The 4,320-nt window shown below is 40.1% G+C and overlaps 1 non-coding gene across 1 annotated transcript; it reads left to right on the top strand.

Moving 5' to 3' along the window:
• Window positions 1–3,511: 3,511 nt before the first annotated feature.
• On the top strand, window positions 3,512–3,617 carry LOC119543581. The gene has a single exon (XR_005218647.1). It is a non-coding gene; the product is annotated as a U6 spliceosomal RNA (small nuclear RNA).
• Window positions 3,618–4,320: the final 703 nt, after the last annotated feature.

The following is a 4,320-nucleotide window of genomic DNA, read 5'->3' on the forward strand; positions in this document are numbered from 1 at the left end:
TGCCCAAACCAACGAGAGTGGGCCTTAATTCAATATGGCTGTAGTCTTCATAAGCAAAGAAAATTGAACACAGAGAGAAAGCCATGAGGGGAAGCCAGAAGTCAACAGAACCCAGAGGAATAGGGCGAAGCTATTTTCTCTCTTGGGGCAAAAAAAGCCAAGGACCAAGGATTGCTAGCAGCCAGCCTCAGAGAACCACAGTCTTCAGAGAGAAAGCATCACCTTGCTAACACCTCAATTTTGGACTTTGCCTGGCCTCAAAACCATGAGCCAATGAATTCCTGTTGTTAAAGCCAACCCATTACATGGTATTTGTTTTAGCAGCTGAGAAACTAAGTCACCACAATTAGAGCTTTTCTTCAGGAGCTCTGATTATTCTCTCAATGAGATTATAATTTATTATTTTAGCAGAAATTTTATGTCATGCGTACATCAGCTAATTCTGCAGTACGATACTTTCTTTGGATATTTTATTGTTTATAATTTATTCTTTGCTTCTTTTGACTTTGACAATAATTCCATTTCAACATCATTTTTGTACTGTTTTAAATTTTATTTTTCATTTATTTTCATTTTTACAAACACTCCCCTTTCCCCCCTCCCCCACTCCCTATAACCTCTCATCAGCTTTCAATCTCTGCAAATTTGCTATTTTTAGTGATCTGTTATAAGTGAAATCATATGGTTTTTGTCCTTATATTTCACTGGGCATGTTTTCAAGGTTCTTCTGTGTTGCAGCATGTCTCATAACTATTCTTTCTTACGGCCAAATAATATTCCATTGTGTGTATGTACCACGTTTTATTTGTCCATTCATTTTTTGATGCACATTTGGATTGTTTCTAGCTTTAGGTTATTGTGAATAATGCTGCTATAAACACTGGTGTACAAGTTTCTGTTTGTTACCCTGTTTTTACTCTCTTTGTGTATACACCTAGAAGTGGGATTGTTGGGTCTTATGATAATTCTATATTTAACTTTCTGAGGAACCACTATATTGCTTTCCACAGTGGCTGCATGATTTTACATTCCTACCAACAATGTACTAGAGTTGCAATTTCTCCACATTCTCTCCAACACTTGTTTATTTCTGTTTTTTAATCACAGCCATCCCTGTGGGTGTGGAATATAGTACAGTACATTTAATCTGTCTTTAAAAGGGGGCTCTCTGCCCCATTCGTATTATGCTACATTGGTTCTTCAACGTGAAAAGTATTTAATATTTCAGGAGGAAAATGGACTGTAGAAAATTTAATCACTGAAATTAAGAAATAATATTGTATTTCATTCTCTCTTTCTGATTCCTTAGGGTGCTTAGTAGTGGTGAGAGAGAGAGAAGTTTCTCCCTCCCCATGTCTCTTTAATTCTTTGCTCGAATCCACTTATTTGAGCCAAGAATTTCTTGCCTATGGCTGGAAATGCTCCCAGAAGTTGGTTTCTGGCTTGTATCTGCTCATTTCCAAGAAAGTCCTCTTTATCCACCAAGGTCCCAAACAAAAGTTGTTCTCAATTAGGCTTCCTCAGACCATCCCCTATGATCCTCCGGAAGATTTAATCATTTCTTCCTCCATGTCATATAACACTTTGTAACTACCACTGATAACAGCACATAAACCATTATACTATTTTTATTTGGGAAGGAACCATTATTTGTTTAGCTTTGTGTCCCAAGTGCCTAGATTTATTGCATGCATATCAGTGTCAGACATAATGCTAGGTCTTAATTATTGAATTGACTTGAAGGAAATGCAGTCAGGTTTTAAGGCTCTTACTTAAGATCCCTAAGCATAACAAAAAGTATGAGGAGAAGTAGATGTGTTCTTGTGGCAGAGACTTTTTTCAATGTCCACTTTCCCTTTTCTCTGTTGTAATAGAACCTGTGATCTTTGCCAGGGCACATGGCAATGTAGAATAAAGACTGAATTTCCCAACCTCCTTTGCTGTTAGATATGGCCACGTGACTCAGTTCTGGCCAATGAGATATAAGTAGAAATATCACATGGCACCTTCCAAGAATCCTCCTGAAAAGAGAGCCAGAATGTACGATTTACTCTTTCTTCTTTGCCCCTTTCTACTTCCTACTGCTTGGAATGCAGATTTATCACTGGAGCTGAGCAACCCTTTGAGCCATGAAGTGACCTACGGAGGCTATGTATGGTGAGGTATCAAGGTAGAGAGACTAGTAGATTCCTGAGGGCCTCATGAAGCAAAGCCACCACACCACCCCTAGACTGCCAAGTCTAGACTCTTATGTGAGATCAAAAAACTATATTGCTTGGGCCACAGTTATTTTGGTTCTCTAGTACTCATAGCTCAACCTAATCCTGACACTGTATTGGATTTTTTGCTTCCTAGTCAGGGTATTTTAAAATATAACCCCCAAAAACCTTCCCCTAGAGAATCGGATGAGTCAGATATGGAATCTCTCAACTGGAAAGTTAAATTTATTAATATCACCAGGCACGTGCTCGGGCAACATGCACACTCACACACATTTTGGGCAGCATTGAGTAGATGTTGTTATTGAGTGCTTACTGCATACCAGATACTATGTTCTACTTCACACATATTATTTTATTTAATCCTTATAGAAACCTTTTTAGGTAGTGTTCCAGTTTGCTAATGCTGCCATTATGCAAAATACCAGAAATGGATTGGCTTTTATAAAGGGGTTTTATTTGGTTACAAATTTACAGTTCTACAGTCATAAAAGAGTCCAAACCAAGGCATAAACATGAGTATACCCTCACTGGAGAAAGGCCATTGGTATCTGGAAAAAACTTTTAGTTCAGAAGGCTGGGGTCTGCTTGTTCCCAGTTAGCGTTTCAAAAATGGCATTCTCTAAAATGTCTCTAGGCTTAGCTTCTCAGGGGAAACTCTGGGTTAGTATCTCCAAAGCATCAGCAAAAGTCTGTGTGCTGGTTTGAATGTATTATGTCCCCCAAAACACCATTATCTTTGATGTAATCTTGTGTGGGCAGATGTATCAGTGTTGATTAGTTTGTAATTCTTTGCGTGTTTGCATGGAGATGAGATGCACACAACTGTGGGTGATGACTCTAATTGGATAGTTTCCATGGAAATGTGGCCCTGCCCATTCAGCATGGGCCTTGATTAGTTTACTAGAGCACTATATAAGCTCAGACAGAAGGAGCGAGCTTGCCACAGCCAAGAGGGACACTTTGAAGAACGCACAGTAGCTGAGAGAGGAGCTGCACATGAAAGACAGTTTGAAGACGGCCACCGAAAGCAGACTCTTGCTCCAGAGAAGCTAAGAGAGGACAAATGCCCCAAGGGCAACTGAGAATGACATTTTGAAGAGGAGCTGTGGCCTAGAGGGGAGCGTCCTGGGAGAAAGCCATTTTGAAACCAGAACTTTGGAGTGGACACCAGTCACGTGCCTTCCCAGCTAACAGAGGTTTTCTGGATGCCATCGGCCATCCTCCAGTGAAGGTACCTGATTGTTGATGTGTTACCTTGGACACTTTATGGCCTTAAGACTGTAACTGTGATGCTCACTTCCACAGCACATATACTAAAATTATAATGATACAGAGAAGATTAGCATGGCCCCTGCACAAGGATGACATGCAAATTGTGAAGCGTTCCGTATTTTTGCACAGCTCCCTAAGAATCAATCCTTTGCTGTTTATCACTGAGGAAAAGATATGTGTCAAAGCAACATGTATGGCATCTAATATTAAAGCTGTGAATTTCTGGCCATAGGTTTAAAAAAAAAAAAAAAAGACTGTAACTGTGTAACCAAATAAACCCCCTTTATAAAAGCCCGTCCATCTCTGGTGTTTTGCATTCCAGCGGCATTAGCAAACTAGAACAGTCTGCTTTCAATGGCCAGCTCCAAAATGTGTCTCTCAGCTGTAGCAGCAAGTTCCTTCTGTCTGAGCTCTTACATAGCAAGCCCACGCTGAATGGGCCAGGCCCATATCTCCATGGAAATAATCTAATCAAAGGCATTACCCATAGTTGGGTGGGTCACATCTCCATGGAAACATCCAATCAAGAGGCCACACCCTAATCAAAAAAGATTAATCAATCTGCCCCCCCACAAGATTGCATCAAAGAATATGACTTTTTCTGGGTGATATAATATATATACAAATTGGCACATATAAGAACCCTTATTTTATTGTCATTACCTTATTGGTGAGGAAGTTGTGGATTAGAGATGCCAAGTAAATAGTTAGCAAGTGACTAAGGTAGACCCAGAGGCAGGGCTGACTTCCCTCCAAGCCCATGCATTTAAACAACTCTGGATAATGCTGTAGGGAGTTGCTAATGAAAGACCCTTCCTCCGACTGC

This window comes from Choloepus didactylus, chromosome 8, assembly GCF_015220235.1.
Source record: "Choloepus didactylus isolate mChoDid1 chromosome 8, mChoDid1.pri, whole genome shotgun sequence".
Classification (NCBI taxonomy): Eukaryota; Metazoa; Chordata; class Mammalia; order Pilosa; family Megalonychidae; genus Choloepus; species Choloepus didactylus.